Source organism: Vulpes lagopus, chromosome 8 (genome assembly GCF_018345385.1).
Source record: "Vulpes lagopus strain Blue_001 chromosome 8, ASM1834538v1, whole genome shotgun sequence".
NCBI classification, from domain to species: Eukaryota; Metazoa; Chordata; class Mammalia; order Carnivora; family Canidae; genus Vulpes; species Vulpes lagopus.
Window position 1 is genome coordinate 104,757,493 of NC_054831.1, and position 19,558 is coordinate 104,777,050.

A 19,558-nucleotide genomic window follows, 5' to 3' on the forward strand; every position below is an offset into this window, starting at 1 on the left:
CCATCAAAGAGAAGATTGATAAATTCAAGTACCTTAAAAAAAAAAAAAGTCTACGTAACAAACACTACCATAAAGCAAAATAATTCACAAAAAAGAAAAAAGAAAAAAATATTCATCATTCAAAGCTATCCCCTAATCATTGAGAGGTCCTACAAATTAGTAAGAAAAAGACCAACAATGCAGTAAAAAGACAGGATAAAAGATATAAAAGTTCAAAGCAATATGAATAACTGTTAAGAACTTGTCAACATCACCAATACTGAAAAATACAAAACAAAATTATATTGAGAAGACCTATATCTATTCAAAAATATGAATTTCTAATTAAAATATTCTTAAGAAGAAAACTCCAGGCCTACTCAGATGACTTCACTGATGAATGCTTCCAAATATTGAAGAAATAATATAAATCTTATACAAAATTTCAGAAAATAAAGGGAGAGAACACTTCCTAAAACATTTTATGACATCACATAATCCTGATGCCAAAACCACACAAGGATGTTATAAGCAAAAAAATTTAGAGACCAGTATCATCAACAAAATAGACACAAATACCTCTGACAAATATTAACAAATTTAATTTAAGGAATACATCTGAACACTATATTCTTGGGAATTTATTTCAAGAATGCAAGGTAGGATTAACATTTGAAAACCAAAGTAATTCACTATCTTTTTAAAGGATTTTATTTATTTATTTGAGAGTGAGAATGAGAATGAGAGCAAGAGAGAGAGAGAGAGAGAGAGAGAGAGAGAGACCAAGCACAAGCAGGGGGAGCCTGCCCTGATGCAGGGCCCAATCCCAGGACCCCAGGATCATGACCTGAGCCAAAGGCAGACACTTAACAGACTGAACCACCCAAGTGCCCCCAAAGTAATTCACTATTATAACAGAATGGAGAAAAATGGCTGGTTCCACTACAATAATTCACTATTATAACAGTAATTCAAATATGATAACATATGATCAACTTTATCTTTATAAATTTAACAGAATTTAGCATCCAATCATGATAAAAACTGTCAGGAAACTAGGAATAAAAGTGAACTTTCTCAACCTAATAAAGGGCATCTATGAAAAACCTACATCTAACATCATACCTAAAGGTGAAATAAATACTTTCTGCCAAGACTGAGAATAAAGCAAGGATATCTGCCCACTTCCTTTTATTCAACATCACATTGGAAATCCTAGCTAGTGCAATAAGGCAAGAAAAAGAAGTTATAAGGCCTAAAATTTGAAAGATATAACATGTATTTCTATTCAAAGGCAATATGACTATATATGTAGAAAACACTTAACAATCTATAAACAACTACTAGAATTAATGAGTGAATTTATCAAGGTGTCAGGATACAAGGTCATGAGACAAAAAAATCAACTGTATTTCTAGAAGTAAACCTTGGAAAATAAAATTTATTTATTTATTCTATTATTTTTTTTTTAGAAGAGAGTGTATGCGTGTGTGTGCACAAGCTTATATGCACAAGCTCCACACCTAGCATGGATCCCAACTAGGGGATAAATTTTACAACCCTGAGATCATGACCTAAGCCAAAATCAAGAGTGGACACTTAACCAACTGAGGCACCCCAGAAAATAAAATTTAGAAAATCAACTTGGCTTATAGTAACATCAAAATCTCTATAATATTTAGAAATAAATTTAACAAAACACTTGCAAGATCCCTACAATGAAATTTATAAAGCATTGATGAGGGAAAGACAACCAAATAAATAAATAGAGTCAACCCATGTTCATTAGTTGGAAGACTCAATATTTTATGACATCATAAAGGTCATAAGGTCTTAAGTAATATGCCAGTTCTTCTTCGACATCATAAAAGACATAAGGTCTTAAGTAAGATGCCAGTTCTTCTTAAATTGATCTAGACATTTAACAAAATCCCAATCAGAATCCCAGTAGGACTGTTTAAGAAAGATTGACAATCTCATTCCAAAATATATGGAAGGTAAATGACACAGAATAACCAGAATAACATTAGGAAAGAACAAAGGTGATGGACTTATATTATCTGGCTTCAAGACTTAACAGCAGTATGAGTATAGTATTGCATTAGGATAGACAGATGAATGAAAAATAGTACAGAAAGCAGAATCATCCTTAAGGAAAAAAAAAAAAGAACATCAACACTTTCATCATTGCAAAAATTGATTTGAGATATAAAGTTAAATTGGGACATAAAATCTAAAATGATATCTTAAAGAAGAAAGTGAAAAAATATCTGTGACTAACGGGTCTACAATAACTACTTAGGACATAGAATAACCATAAATGAAAGACAACTACATTAGATTTCATCAAAATTAAAAACCTGCATTTGTCAAAACATACCATTAAACTAAACAGAAAAGTCTTATATTAGGAGGAAATATATGTAAAACAGATACATGATAAAAAAATATTGAGAATCAAATTTCTCACTGCCAGAAAGGAATTATAAAATTAGGGAAGGAAACTGGAGTGTTAAGAGTGAAAATGGAGGCATCAGCAAGAAGATGGCTTAAAAAATATATGTATTTTATATAATATAAACATAACATATATATATATATAAATATAATCTACATAAATGGATAGATTTGTTAGCTCTCTCCACTGAGATAGTCTGGAAAAAATAATACCCCCACAGCAGTAAGCATACCCCATAAGCAGATTTTGACTTCTGAATGCCATTCTCCTCTAAAAAGAACTGGGGTTCTTTGGAAAAATGGCCAGTTCAAGAGCTGAGGCAGAGCTGAGATGACAAAGTATGAGATGACACTGAAAGAACTTTTTGTCTAGAAAATAAGGAAATGCTCAAAGAAGGATGGCATATGAAAACAATGCGAGAAACAGGGTCTCCTACTCACCAAAGAGGGAATATTTGGAGTATCAAAATAAGTAATGGATTATAATTTACCGAATAAAATCAAGTCATGAGTCCTTATGATACAAATAAATGAATAAATAAATGAGGAGGAAGGACAAGTTCTTTTTAACAAGTGGAATGCTAACTAAAATACAGAAGGAATGGTGCAATTAGAAAATCATCAAAGGATGCCAGTATTAGTAAGCCAATGTTTGATGAGGAACAGGATATTTCATAATCTCAAAGTGTCTCCTTACACATTGTTTACTAATTACAAAGAGACAACTGAATTTATAGTGGCCCAATCTGGTAGATATCACCTTAATAAGGTGATCAAAATTAACATCACCAATATTGGAATGAATCATCAACATGCCTCCCCTGATAAAGATCCATTGAGAACACAGCATCACTTCTGTGGAACTCCCATCCACAAACTCCTTCCTTCTTAGGAAATATCAGAAAATCCTAACCGGGTGACAGTCTACAGTATAACTGGTATTTTTTTAAAATGTCAAGGTCAAGAAACATGCATGCACACACATACACTAAAGCTGAGAAACTGTTCTAAATTAAAGGAGACTAACAAGATCTGACAACTAAATATAATGTATGACCCTGGTTTGGATCCTGGGCTAGGGAAAAAAAAACACCCATAAAGAACATTAATGAGGCAATCTCATAAGAATCTGAATAGGGACTATATATTAGATCATAACTATTGTAGTACTGTTAAATGTTCTGACTTTCATCATTGCATAGTAGTTATGTAGGAGAAACACCCAAATAAAAGGCCAGCTTATCAGTATTGATAAATAGTATCTGTGTAAGTTGTGTGTCTAGCAGGTAACAAGGTCATCTTTCTTCTTCTGAGACCTGTGTAAAAGGAGCACGTGCCAGCCATTTGCTGTCGTTTGGCATCTGCTATAGGGCTGATGAAACTCGTATCTATGCTCATCATAGGAGACGGAATAGCCATCCAATGGATTGCTCCTCAAGCTCCAAGGTACAAAATCAGAGAACTCAGTTTATGTGTTAGTCTTTACTTTTTTTCCAACAAAACAAAACAAAACAGTAAGGATATATGAAATGACAAGCTGGGATTTTCCTCTGAAAATTTTAAGGACAGGAGAAAATAAGTGAGAGTATTGATCAATGTTGGCAAACCAGGGCCTATGGACCACATCTGGCCTGCAGCTTGTTTCTGTATAGCCTCTGAGCTAAAAAGAGTTTTTACATTTTTAAAGGACCATATATAGAAAAAAGCCATATGAGGCCCAAGACTGCTATCCTTAGAAAGTGGGTTGTCATCTGGCCCAAATGTATTATCCTTTCTTGCCAGAGTAGATTCAGATCCAAGCTGGGCCAGTCCTACCTCAAAATTTTTTAAGGAGGAAGTGAGAAGGAATTGGCTTCAAATTTGTCCAGATAAACTTTTTAACAAACGTAAAAACGGACTTATTTTTTTGCGTGGTGGGAGAAGAGATTAAGTGTAGCTATAGTCCCCCCCCCACCCCTATATACATCTCCTGACCCCATTCCTACACCTCATCCTTTGTCACAGGTAAATAATTTCCTGAATTTTCTGTTTTTCATTCTTAAGCAAGCTTTTACACTCTTATATTTTTATACATGTATCCACATCTTGCCAGAGTTTCTTTCAGGTATCCACCTAGAATCAGAATGCTAAGTACAAGACCATGTCCATCCTCACTTTACTTCCTACTCCCAAACCACTCTTCAAGCTGACTAGTCCGCTTTCAAGTTCCACTAGCAGTGAACCAGCTCCTGTTGGTCCTCTTCTTTGCCGTAATTAACATGGGCAAAACTTTTCAGTTTTGCATCTGATAAATGCAAATGTGAAAATACATGGCTTTTTAATCTGTAACCTAACTGATTACTAATGAGAGTGAGCATCTTCATATATTTATGGACATTCTGGTTTTTTATTCTGTGAATTGCTGGTTCATATTTTCTATTTATTTTGGCATTACCTTATCTTACTGATCTATACAGTAATATGCATTACGAATCTTTCTCTGACCTGTGGCATGTCTTTTAATTTGTTAATGGTACTAATTTAATATTAATTTGTTAATGATTAATTTGTTAACTTGTGGTACAGAACTTAATGCATTAACTTTATCAAAAATTTATCAATCTTTTCCTAGTTATTTGTGTCTTGTTTAAAAAAATCCTCCACAATATCATACAAATATTCTATATTTTTCTAAAAGTTTTATCTTTTTGTCATTGAAGTTTTTAATCTACCTAAACAAAATGTGTGTGCACATGTTTTGAGGTAGGAATTAAATTTTCTTCCATATAATCAATTGTCCAAGTATCATTCATTAACCAATCTATTTTTTCTCCTTTGATGAGTAAAACATCTGTAGAGTTTCTGTATGGGTGCTCATTCCTTTCTGGACTCTCTCCATTCGGTTCCACTAGTCTAAGAAAACAACTCATTTTTATTTGCCATCACTTTCTAAGTCATGTTATCTATCTGGTAAACCTGTCATTCTATCTTAGTCTTTTTCAAAGTGCCTTGGTTATTCTTGGCCCTTTATTCCTTAACATTTCAGGATCATCTTCTCCAGTTCCACAAAAAATTCTGCTCAGATTTTGGTTGGACTTGCATCGACTTTAGAAGAAATCTGAGAGTTAGTGTCAATTAGTTTAAAACAAATTAAATGAAGAGATGTAGTTGAAAGCCCAGCAGGAAATATATTAAAATGGAAGTGATTTTTCCTGTACAAATTGCAGCCTTGCTTTCCATAAAATAGGCCACACAAATAGGAACTCTTACTGAGTTTCTACATTTGGGGGAAACAAAACAAAACAAAATAAAATACTGGGTAATGCTGACAGTATTAAACATCTTTAGACATTTTTAGCTAGCTGCTCTGTGTACTCTAAATATCACAGTTAAAATCATTGGAAGCAGTTCTTCAATTTCTATTTCAACACTTTAAATGTTCTCCTGTCACGCTCCCAGCCCATGGAACAGACCTCTTCTTTCAGTTCTAATCTGCATTTTGATAACCAATTCAGTAACATCTTATCGGAGATCAGTTCTGGTGCAGGTTGTTGCTAACTGGCAATCACCTTCTCCGGGCTTCTCCTCTTGCTCCACAGCTGGGATGCGGATGACTTTCTGCTGCCCCCTTCTGGTTTCTGGCCATAAGCTTAGCAGTATGGGTATATACAGGGGACCGTCAATTAGCTCTCCTTCAGGGTTAGGCAGCGTCTCCCTCATTTGTGATATTCCAACTGAATGTTGCATGATGAGTATTCATAAGCATTTATTTCTCCTTATCCTGAGTCCTGATACTCTCTGTACTCTGATGTCCCAGGTGGGGGTGGTGACAACGGGTTGGGGACCATTAGGCTTAGTAACCAAAATTAGAGTTCAAAACACATTTTCCCTAAGGAGAGAAGTATAGGGAAGGTATAGCCCTTGCTCTTCAAAATATTGCAGTGTAGCAAAGACAACGTTAAAGTTTACTGAACACTGACCTACTCTGTCCCAAGACTATTCTAAGGATCTTATTGTGTTAATTTCTTTAAGTATCAACTATCCTCAAGCTCAGGCACTATATTAATCCTCATTTGAATGATGAGGAAACTGAGGGACAGAGAGTATAAGTAACTAAATCATACAGTTAAAAGATGGCACATGTGAGATTCAAATCTAGATAGACTGGCTCCAGAGGCCATGCTCTTATCTACTACACTATACTACTTCTCAAGTAAAGAAAGAATAAGAAATACATATTTTTGACTAGTCAAAAGAAAAAAAATAAACCAAATAAGCCCTCTGAGTAGATAAAAGAAAATCCTATAGAAGAGAGTCAGAGAAATCACATTTAAATGATGAAAAACAGGCTAAATTTATACATGTAGCAGAATTTGGGACAGGTCTTAAAAGACAAGGTTGCATCTTATCAGATGCAGATGGGGGAGTGGGCAAAGTTAAGAAAACAATGGGCACATTCAGAGAATAGCAGTCCATTCTGGCTGGAGTCTGAAAGCTGGGAAAGCGTGCCATCCGTGTTAACTGATAGTACCTGCTGTTATCTTAGCAAATGGAGGACTATAATTAGCTACATATATGAGATCCACAAATTTCTCATTTTAACAAATAATTTCAGTGTTCTTCCCATCAAAACTCTGCCTGGCTTTTATCAATGAAGACAAATGACCAATGTGAATTTCTGCTCTTGGTGGCATCCATCACTGAGCCACGTAACAGCCAGTGTGTCATAAATACACATTTTATGTGCTGTACTGGCCTAGAGTTGGGACACTTGGTTTTATGTCCCAGCCTTGCCCATTACTAGCTGTGAAATGTGCTACCACTGGTCTTAAAAATCAGCAATGTTATTAAAAAGAAGAGAATAGATCTCAAAATATAAAGCCCATCTGTAAAAACAAACATAACTGGAAATGTATCATGAAAATGATTGCAGGATGGGCACTAAAGAGAATTCACATTAAATACTTCTAGTTCCTCAAGTATACTCTTGCCTAGATACATGGCATCCAAAAATACTTAGGAATTCACTTTGCCACTGGCCTCAAAACTCACTATGAAATCAACTGAAACTAGTTTTCACAAAGGTCTTCTTAAAGCTTCTGTTTATCTACCCATGTCTCCTTTAAACACTATACCAGCTCCTAAAAAGATTTATCTTTAAGTTAAATTGCCTTACATGCAAAATCATGCTGAAGACTCTCCATTTAATAAACATTAAGACATTACAGTGATGTCTTTCTCTCTGCCCTACAGCTATAATTTCTGCTACCTTGATAATGACTTTGCAGTTATAAAAACAACCAAGAAAGTGATTTTTTTTTTTTTGATCAAAGGACTTTATACTGTGGAAAAAAACAACTTGGGATGTATCTTTTTATACAAAAGGGTAGAAGATTTTTAGGTTTAATCCAGAGGGTTCAGCAGCTATCAGAATAGACTTTAGCTTCCTCCTTTTAAAAATCCCATGTATAGGGATCCCTGGGTGGCGCAGCGGTTTGGCGCCTGCCTTTGACCCAGGGCGCGATCCTGGAGACCCGGGATCAAATCCCACGTCGGGCTCCCGGTGCATGGAGCCTGCTTCTCCCTCTGCCTGTGTCTCTGCCTCTCTCTCTCTCTCTCTCTCTCTCTGTGACTATCATAAATAAAAATTAAAAAAAATATGTTTAAAAAAAAAATCCCATGTATATGCAAGGCATCAAAAATGGTGCTTTGTGGGCTCTCCAGGAAAATAGGAAAATATCAAATAAACTTACATATATATATATATATAAAACAAACATACATATACATAAGCAAACATATATATCTATGTATCTATCTATCTATCTATCTATCTATCTATCTATCTATCTATCTATACACAAACATATCTATCTATCTAGATAGATAGATACTAGCTCCCTGGAAAACAAAACTCAATACCGAACTTCTTATACTAAAAAAATTACTAAAAGCATTTATAAATGAGATGGTAAATGAAGCCGGTCACCCAAATCCAAATAAGATTAAGAGATCTCCTTACACTTTGTATTGTTTATTTACCTTCATTAGTTTTTCTTGTGATATTCATAGTTAATGTGGCTGAAACGTCAACTCCAGTATTTAAGTAAATGAACTTCTGAGTCAGAAACTAAACAAGGACCAGAATCTCAGGTTTTCAACATCAGGTTTCTGGTGATAAGGTCTAGCTTCTAGATCAGTGAGACTGAGAAACAGAATTTTAGATACGTATGGTACCTTGGGAAGCATCTAAGATCATTTGTTCATCTGAGAAGCTGATGTCCAGAGATCATTAACTGGCTCCAAGTTACAGATCAAAGTGGAAACTAAGTTGTTCCTAAAAATCCATGTCATCTAACTCCTGACATCCTGATTCCTTCAGCATCTCTTCACACTTTTTTTCATGATTATGCATATTTTTTATAGTTGTATCTCTGTATATTCTAGTTTTTTTTTTTCTGGGTTTAATTAATTTTATGTCACTCCGTTATGAGCTACTGAAGTATTCACTGAGTCTTTATCTTCTGCTTTATTCCTTACTCTGCCTTAGGACAAAGAACTGGCACAATGAGATAGCCTCGTCTAACTGATGAGCCTCTGAATTGGAAGTGAGGTCATCATCTGCAGCTTGGATTTGTCATGTGGCTCTAAGGAAACTGCTTAGTCTTCCCAAGTCTAAATTTCAGATTCTGAAAGTTAAGAAGTCTTCAGAGACTGCCTACCCTAAAATTTCCTAGTTGGCACCAGGACATCAGGAAGACTCTAATGTAGGTATGTTTTGGCAGCTGTTCTTTCTCCAAAGGTCTGTGACCAGTTCCTCTTAAATAGCTCAATGTGGTCAGTAGGTGTAAGGTGTGGATGCAGCAAACTTAGAAATCTGTATGTACACAATAAAAAGGCAAAAGAAAAACCTATCATCTTGCCATCTTCTAAATCTGCTTCTAGTTCAATACTTCCATCAATGGAGTAGCCATTTATTCATTAACTGAGGTTCAATTTTCAGCTCATTTTGACCCTCCTTGTTTTCTATCTTTATATTCGACTTGTCACTAATCTTGTTGATTGATTTTTTTCCCTCCGATGTGCAAAACATTTCTCTCTTCATTTCCACTGTCAATTACCACAGATCAGGCCTTTTATCACTTTATGCAAACAATTTCCTCCTAACACTTTCCCTTTTCAATCCAAAACTTACTGTTATTAATATTCCTGAAATACCTTTATTATGATACATACTTCAAGACTACTGATAGCTCTGTTGAGGTTCCTTATTTTTAAAAAGTAGTAAGTAATATATACTCATGATAAGAAATTCAGAAGGTACAAGAAAGATTTTTAGTCAATAGCCAGCCAGGTCTTAAAAAAAAAAAATCACCCAGGTTCTCCTCTTCCGTGTGAAATCCTCAAGATGTTTCTTAGTGGATCATAGTAGGTCATCTAATAGAAATCACTATTAGCAGTTTTTATGTGTATATATATTTCGTTTCAGAGACAGCTATGCACATACATACATATATTCCATATATGTATAAAAGCACATATATACGTACTGCATTTACATAGAATCCACAGTGGTAATGTAACAGAGAGTTCTTTATCTTTTTTCTTTTTTGCTGAATGCACTTTATAACTTGTCCCATAGTTTAAATGTCCTAAATTCTACTGTAAATAGTTCATGTAATCAGGCCCCTACTGATCAACATAAAGTTTTAGTTTATTATTTCATAAGTGTATGATGAAGCCAAATACCTAGAGGTGAAATTATTGTGTCAAAGGGTATGTATATGTATTCATAATTTTGATGTATGTTGCCAGAGTTCTCTCTGTAGAAGTTATACCAATTTACCTATCTACTAGCAATGTATGGTAATGACAGATTTTAAACTCTCTCCTCTGCCAGCACTCTTCCCTCTATAATCTCCTTCCTTATTTCTCACTGTTCCTTATTAAGTCTTTCTAGTTAGAGCAGTCCCATCTCCCATAAAGCCAGTTTTCACCCTACTCTTTTAACTTTACCTATACTGCTTGTTCCATCTTGGACATTTGTTCCTGTTCCTTCTACTTGTCCATTCTTCAAGGCTATCTCAAATTCTACTTCTTTTATGAATGCTTTCTGATAATATCACTTCCTCTTCAGCCTGCCCAATGCATGCTTTCTCTAAAACACACAAATACAGTCAATTTACCCATGTATTAAATCTTGGGTTTGTGTTGATTTTGAATTACTCCATGTATCTAATTATCGCCAACCAATTTATAATCTTTTTGATTGTAGTGATTATATCATATCCTTCCTTTGAACACCCACAGCTCTGGAAAATTAAAAAATACTTCCCTTAAATCTACTGGCTTCAGAACTTCCCTTATAAACAGAGCTGAGAATCATTTGTCTTACGGACATGAAAGCTGTCTTCATGTATTTCCATCTCAAATTCTGTCAGGGCAGTTAAACACTGGCTTCACTGGGAAAAGAATGATTACTGACTTTCATAAAATCAATCTCCCTTCACATCCCTTAGAATCTTCCCTCTTATCCTTCTTGTTTCTAAATACATACTAGGCATTCAATACGTATTTCTTGAACTGAGTTTGTTCCTAATTTCTGTACATTAACAGTGCATGTATGCATGTATGTGTATACGCATATGTGTGTATGAACACATACCAACACTGACATGGGATGCAAAGGACCTGAACCAGCCAAAATGATTTTGAAAAAGAACCAAGCTGGAAGACTTATAGTAGCTAATCTTAAGACATATTATAAAACTAGGGCCATCCAGACAGTGTGGTACTGGCATCAAGATAACAATGGAAGAGAGGTCAATGGAACAAACAAAACTATATAGAAAGAAACTACCACATACACAAAAAATTGACTTTCAAAGCAACTCAAAAGTAATTCAGTACAGAAAGAATAATCTTTTCAACAAATGATGCTAATACAACTAGGTATTCTTACACCAAAAAATTAACTTTGATTCTTACTTCATACCATATACAACAAATAACTCAGATATGGATCACAGTCCTAACTCTGAGGCCTAAAGCTATGAAACGTATGTATAAAAGCACATATATACATACTGCATTTACATAGAATCCACAGTGGTAATGTAACAGAGAGTTCTTTTTTTTTTTTTTGCTGAATGCACTTTATAACTTGTCCCATCGTTTAAATGTCCTAAATTCTACTGTAAATAGTTCATGTAATCAGGCCCCTACGGATAAACATAAAGTTTTAGTTTATTATTTCATAAGTGTGTGATGAAGCCAAATACCTAGAGGTGAAATTATTGTGTCAAAGGGTATGTATATGTATTCATAATTTTGATGTATGTTGCCAGAGTTCTTTCTAAAAGAAAACACAGGGGAAAAATCTTTGTGGTGTTGGGTTAGGCAAGAGCTTCTTCACTGACCGCAAAAGCACAATGCATATAAGAAAACAAACTGACAGACTGGACTTCTGTCAAAAATAAAAACCACCTTCTGAAAATCACTATTAAGTGAATGAAAAGACACAGCTATGAGAAAAAGAATTCTTAACATTCAGCAGTAAAAGAATGAGCAACCTGATTTAAAAAAAGAAATGGGAAAAAGAATTGAACAGACACTTTAGCAAAGGAGATTTAGGGATGGCAGATAAGCACATAAAAAGATGTTCCATATCATAGTTGTTTAGGCAAACACATTAAAACCACAATGAGATACCAATAAACCCTACCAGCAAGGCTAAGCATGCTGGCAAAAATGTGGAATTTCTGTTGGGATGTGAAATGATATAACCACTTCGGAAAACGTCTACCGACCATATGCTCCAGTCATTCCACTCCTAGATATCTACCCCAAAGGAAAGCATCTGTCCCCACAAAGCCTTGTAGATCAATGTTTGTAGCTGCATGGATGGCTATAAGACTCTTAGGAGAAGAGCCTCCAGGGGACTACTCATCACACCAGAGGAGTAAAAGAAAGTAACTATGGCATCGGATCACTCTGGGAAAGTTAGGTAGGGCTTGTGAACAAAAGCCAGGAAAATACCCTTAAAGGTTATCCCCACATGGCTGCTCTAACCAGCTGCAGGCTGAAATGAGACCAGTGGGGAGAGAAGTGCAGAGTGGGAGCAGGGGCAATGCGTTCTCACCCCAACTCGTAGCTCACAGCTCCAGCACGTCTTTGGCAAGGCTCAGACAATGCCCCTGACAATTGACTACTGTCTAATGCAGAGCCACGAACAGTAAGAAACTCTCTCCCAGCCCTGTGGTAAGGATCTGCCAATAAGAACTAAATAAAGCACTTGGCAATATTAAAGCATGGAAGTGTTGTTATTATTTTTTTTAATGCTGGAAGAATCATTTACCTCCCCTTGGGCTCTTACTCTTTTCTTAATAATGTTCAAACATAATGACACCTAATAATATGCTAACAGAAAAATCTCTAATTTCCTTTTATTGCTGAAATATACAATCTCTATGCCCTCAAAGGAAAATTACTGCTGCTTAAACTCCCAATAAGCTCCCACCCCCACCCCCAACCCTTCCACAGGCATGGATTCTTACAATATAGGGCTTGGGTAGCGTGCTCACCTTTTAAGGAAACACTGGGATATTTTTGTTTAGTGAAAAATGAAGCTATTTTGGTCCATCCTTTTTTAGACTGGCTGCCAACCTGGGACCTGGAGACATGCAGGCTGCCATCTGCCTCACCCCAGCTGTTCCTGACCTACCATCCGTCTCCAACCAGGGACGCCTACTATCTGCCAGGTCCGTTAAGCAACTCACGAAAGATGCTTGAGGCCAAGGTACAGTGTGGATGAATGTATTGGCAGCACACAGTCTGCCACACAAGCTTGACTTCTTCTCATTAGTGGGTGATAGGCCACTTTGCATGACAACAGAGCTGTATTGGGAGAAAAACAAACCTCATGGAGCTCTACAACCATAACCATCTCTTCTTATCGAATGACAATTCAGCATTCTCTACATTTTTGCTAAAAACCAAAAGGCTACTTTATTTTTAAAATTTATTTATTTATTTGAGAGAGACAGAGAGAGAGAGTGAGAGAAAAACTGTGTGAGTGGGGGGGAGGAACTGGGGGAGAAGGAGAGAGAGAGAATCCTAAAACAGATTCCTTGCTGAGCATGGAGCCCAACTTGGGGCTGGATCCTGGGACCCTGAGACCACAGCCTGAGCCGAAATCAAGAGTCGAACACATAACCGACTGAGTCACCCAGGAACCCTAAAAGAATACTTGAAATAAATATCATATTCTTAAAATGGAGAAAATATGTCATATACATTAGAAATTTCTATCACTTAGCCCTGAAGAATGTCTATTGTGTTGCAGATTAAATTATCAGTTCTGATTACTGACACTCTGATAATAAAAGAAACAAGTTTTTTTTTTTTTTTTTAAATTTTATTTATTTATGATAGTCACAGAGAAAGAGAGAGGCAGAGACACAGGCAGAGGGAGGAGCAGGCTCCATGCACCGGGAGCCCGACATGGGATTCGATCCCGGGTCTCCAGGATTGCGCCCTGGGCCAAAGGCAGGCACCAAACCGCTGCGCCACCCAAGGATCCCAAGAAACAAGTTTTATTTCACGTTTGTCTAAATTGTCTTGGCCCCAAAGTATTTAAAAGTCTAGATAAGACTTTAAAGATGTGATTTGTAAACATCTTTGGTGAAGAGGATACCACAGGAAAGAAGGAATGTTCATGATTTGAGTTACCAATCAATGAATCCAATAATCAAATACCAACACGGGAGTTGTTAAAGGTTGTTGGAACTGTGGAAACAAAGGCTGTTATTGGTTGCCACAATTTTACTGATGACAAACAGTTTTATCTCCTAAAAATGGAGACATAGAGCCTGCCTCAGGAATCACATGCACTTATGTGCATGTGGGCAGCACACATGGGCCTGGGGAGTCCTGAGCTCAGAACCACTGAACAGGTGGCCCAAGAGATGCTCTCCACAAAATGATACAGGAAAACTCTAGATAAGCTTGCTGTAACACTGACCTCAAGTTGACAAATCCTAAATAGGGATCTCTTCTGGAGAAAAAGCTAAGATCACAGCTTTTAGAAACCAAGTATTACCAATGATTCACAGACTACAAGAAATATAAGGGATTTCTTCCTGTTCCTTAATTTTACTTTTCTCCTGCTTTATCATGCTCTATACTCTGGTCTCTACGGAATCCCTTCTGTCTCAGATTCCTTAAAAAACAAAAAACAAAACAAAAAACCTCAAAAAACAAAACTGTAGCCCCTTATGAGACGCTTATCAATAAGATCTTGCACTGGGAAAACACTGCATTATTGTTTTCATTGTCCTGTCCCCCTCTGCTCACATTCCATCCTTGTGGCTTCCCTTTTCTGCTTGGGACAGGCAGGGGCTTACATGCACACCATCAATGTTGGCTGTTCCCAGCGAATCTCTCTGCCTTAATCTCTGCATCAGTAAACTAGAGATGCAAATCTAATTCTTAGGAGTGCTCTAGATTTGTAGTACAGCAAAGGTAAGAACACTTTTTCTTTCAAAAGCCAAGGAGAGGGCATGTTGAGTGGGAAGAAGAAATTGATTCCATGCCCAAATGAAAAAATATTCTGCTCAACTCTTTTTAACACTAACATGGGACACAGAAAACTCTTTAATAAATATCAAGCATGACTCACAGTCAGCTTTTTTTTTTTAAGATTTTATTTATTTATTCATGAGAGACACAGAGCCAGAGACACAGGCAGAGGGAGAAGCAGGCTCCACGTAGGAAGTCTGACGTGGGACTCGATCCTGGGTCTCCAGGATCAGGCCTTGGGCCGAAGGCAGATGCTCAACCACTGAGCAACCCAGGCGTCCCTAGCGGTCAGCTTCTTATGCCCAGCAGTCAAATGCCCATAGAAAGACCCTTTCCTCTCAGCAGCCATCCCTTAGGGGGTTACCTTTCTCCTCGGTGCCTCAAAACCTCTGCTGCTACCGCTGGGCAGTCTCCTGGCTTCTCCTCACCAGGCCAAGAGGGGAAGGGACACCAAAACCCCGCAGACATGTTCCTGTTCCTGCCCCATGCCACCCACGCACTGCTCTCCTGCTGCCAGCACCTAGGGGCCTGTCCCCTTCTCACCTTCCCCCCACCTTCTTCCTGCTCAGTGGGGAAGCTCAGGAGGCTGGCTATATTTATGCTTTCATTTGGAAAATAGCCTACCTATCGGCCATATGTTTGTCTTACTCTATAAAGTCTAAACTAAAATAAGAAAAGAAAGCCTTCTTTGTAAGAAAAAAACAAAAACAAAAACAAAAAAACAAAGACCTAGAAAACTTCAAAAGACCTGAGGGAAGCAGCAGGAATAAGCCAAAGCAAAGGACCTTTCTTCAAACATGATCTCATAGCGGGGTTCTTGACATTTCTTTGTGGCATGAACTCTCTGGAACTCTGAAAGCTCATAAGCCCCTTCCCAGAATGATGTTGTAAATGCATAAAATAAAAGCACATAGGATCACAAAGGAAACCAATTATAGTGAAATACAATTATCAAAATATTTTAAAAATCCTTAAGATGTGGGAACATGTGCTTCTTTATTGCATGAATTAATACCAACTAGCAGTTTAATTCCAAATGTAATTTCTAAGCAGTGATGAGCATAATTTAAGATATCTGCAACAAACAATAAAAAAATCAGTTTTTATTAGTGAGAAAGACACAGATGCTGCTTATTATAATACTGTGATCTGTTGCCTATATTCTAAATGAAAGGAAACGCTAAATATCACTGAGAATTTAGTGGAAAAAAAATAGACAGTTTTATTCTCATCTAAGTTCACAGACCTCGCTCAATTCTCTCTGCAGGCCCTGATCCATAAAGCAGCTGGAGATATAGTTTCTCTGGCTTGAACAGAAGCAGAGGGCTGATGGCAGCAGTGCTTGGCTTCTCCCTCACTGCCCCTTCCTCCCCAACCCACGCCCCCAAACCCCTGTAAGGAGCCAGCTCCAGGGCTTCTTGGGAGACAGCTTGAAAACCACTCATAAAGGGGGTTACTATGAAGCCTGCTGAGAGTACTTACGCAACAGCATGCCTATGCCTATTTTCCCACTCTCCTGACCATAACTGTACATATTTTGTGAATAGAATACGTAGAGAAATCAGGCCCTTCTTACCTCATTTATTTTCTTTTTCACTTTTTTGTTCTATTTTAAGCATGTTTCCTTTGTTTTGTTGTAGTCCAACAGCTCTTGGCATGCCTTATTTTCCTGTTTCTTAGCTGTTGGGTTTTGTTTATTATACCTCAATTTAGCCTTTGTGCTGTTGTAATAATTTTTACTCTTGACTTATATTCCCACTTAATGTGTAGGATATTATCGGAGTTTTTTTTTTTTTTAAATTTTATTGTCAACCTATATAGTTTCTGGTATTAACTGCTTTAATCATCTTTAACTCACATTATTTCTTTGTTTACTGCATCATTTACTTTTTTTTTTTAGATTTTTATTTTTTTTTAATTTTTTTTTATTTATTTATGATAGTCAGAGAGAGAGAGAGAGAGGCAAAGACATAGGCAGAGGAAGAAGCAGGCCCCATGCACCGGGAGCCCGACGTGGGATTCGATCCCGGGTCTCCAGGATCGCGCCCTGGGCCAAAGGCAGGGGCCGAACCACTGCGCCACCCAGGGATCCCTTTTTTTTTTTTTTTAATGAACAGTCCATCATAGGGTTGCAGGTCCCCAGAGAATAGATCAAAGCCCAAATAGGGGTGTTTAGAAATTCTTCCTTCTCCTGCTTTCTCAAAAGCAGCCTTTCCAAGTCTCCTTAAAGGATCCTTGGGACCCTCAATCTTGAAGCCCCTAAACTTTTAAAACCGTGTCCTTCAGGAGATTCAGAGGCTAAAATTCTCTCCTGGGATGACAGAATGCTAACAGGCTGGCATGTGTGAGTAGGACCCCGAACTGCTGGGACCTGGAACTGCTTACTGTGCACCTAATACGACGGCAGGTGCTTGGTCAGCTTGCCACTGATCACTCAAAGATTCTAAACTTCTCTGGCTCTGATATTCTTTACATAATCCCTGGGGAGATTTGATCACTGGAAGATGAGAGGATGTGGCTGCTATGCTTTCCTTGCTGAGCCTCATCTGCACAAGCTGAGGCAGTTAGAGTTGAACTTATGAAAGGCAGCAGCCCGAAGTCCTGTTGTGGGCCTATCAAAGACTGTACTGCCTGAGGAAGGAGAAATCCTCCAGGTAGTCGAGCAAGAAGCTACCAATTATTTGGGATTAAGAAATCACTTCGACATCTCTTCACCCTAGACTTGTAATCATAACTTTAAGATCTCTAAAATCATCCCATCTGGAATGCACACAGAAGACCTAACCAATGGAAACACTAGAGGATCTTGGTGTCTTCAGGATTAACATTCCTGATTTCAATTAATGGAGAGAAACCCCATGAGTTCATAACTTGAAAATTCTAATTTTGCTGAGGCATAGCTGTTTTATATGTTCTCTAAGGCTGGAAAGCAAGAGTGTGACATTTAGCTAATGAGTGAATCTAGCCAACCTCCGTTATTTACATCTTGATGCAGTTTCTTGGGGTTATACCTCATCCCATACATGTGTAACAGCAATCTCACAAAGTCACAAAAATGTCTTAGAAAAAAAAAAGAGAGAAAAAGAGAGCCAATTTTCTTGGCAATGGAAGGGAGGAGAAAGAATAGAAATAAAAAGGTTGTAAGTCATAGTTAGAATATTAGTTCTGTTTTTTTGTTGAAGTACTGTTGACAATATCATATTAGGATATCAGTTTTGATTAAGGAAAGGATGCCTTATTTAAGGCACTGTTTAATCAAATTAAACAGTGATTCAGATTGGCTCAGACTTAAGATGGGTATAAGTCTTCTATATGATCTATATGGAAAGAGGAAAGAGATTTTAGGAAACTTTCAGAAAGACTCCAGGCCAAACATCATGTGAAGAATCATAGATAGCCTTAAAGGTAGGACTTAAATTTCTCAGTTAAACTTTAATGTATGAGGAATGGGACAATGTTTAACTTATTGGTCACTATATACCAGCACCTTGACACAGCCTGCACATGAAGGTGCTCAGTAAACACTTGCTCAATGTTGAATCACTCAAATCAATTATATGTTACAGAGGTAGTTGTCAATTTGGGATGTGTTTCTTCCAAGACTATGGCACTGTGTCCCACAGGATGGAATTCTAAGAAATAATTTTTCTTTAGATATTGGAACTGTTTTCTGCATTTTGCTGTCAACAAAGCAAAAGAATGAGAACTGGGCAGATGCTAACCCAAATGTACCTTCCACTATAGGCAAAAATAACTCTCAAAGGAGCCCTACAGTGCCAAAGAACCACTCAAGAAAGGCAGGGCTTATTTTCATCAAGGAATCTCTTTATATTTATCTTAATTAAGAGTAGGAGGGCACTTGCAATTATGATTTCAGGACTGACCCTTATTTAACGAGCTTTAGGTTATTCACGTCTTTTGCTATTATAGGTGGTGCTGTACTGAAACATGCTTCTTTTTCATTTTACATATGGGTATGTCTGTAGTTCACAGTGGGACTGTTTACAGCCATGAGAAAAAATGAAGTAAATGTGGTAATGTACAGAAAGTTTTAAAGTATTTTGTTAATTAAAAATAGGTAAATAGTGCATATAGACTGTATTTCTATCCAAATGAGAAAGAGAGAGAAGAGGTAAATAGATACCTAAAATTTTTACCTATCAGACTAACAAAAAAATCTGAGAGCATGAAAATATCTGTTGACCAAGCTGTAAAATGTAAAAACAGGCCTTATTCATACACTGCCAGTGGGAACGTCAATTGGTGAAATCTCAGGGGAAAGCAATTTGGCAATAGCTATTATATTTCCAAATGTATATACTTATGAGAATTATGTGCAAAACTACATATGTACAAGGTTGTTAATTACTGCATTGCACCTAAAACAGAGACTGGGTAAACCCTCAAGGTCCTATAAGGGCAAACTGGCTTAAATAATATATTCATAATATGGAATATGATACACTTATAAAAAATGAGGAAGCTATCTATATACTGATATGGAAATATCTCCAAAACATAACTTAAATAGCAAGATAAACATTAAATAGAATACCTAATGCCT

The 19,558-nt window shown here is 36.9% G+C and overlaps 1 protein-coding gene across 1 annotated transcript in view; it reads right to left on the bottom strand.

The window, feature by feature from the left end:
- The window catches only part of MRPS27 (mitochondrial ribosomal protein S27), an 88,401-nt gene that overhangs the window by 48,578 nt on the left and 20,265 nt on the right, over nt 1-19,558 (bottom strand). The window lies entirely within an intron of this gene.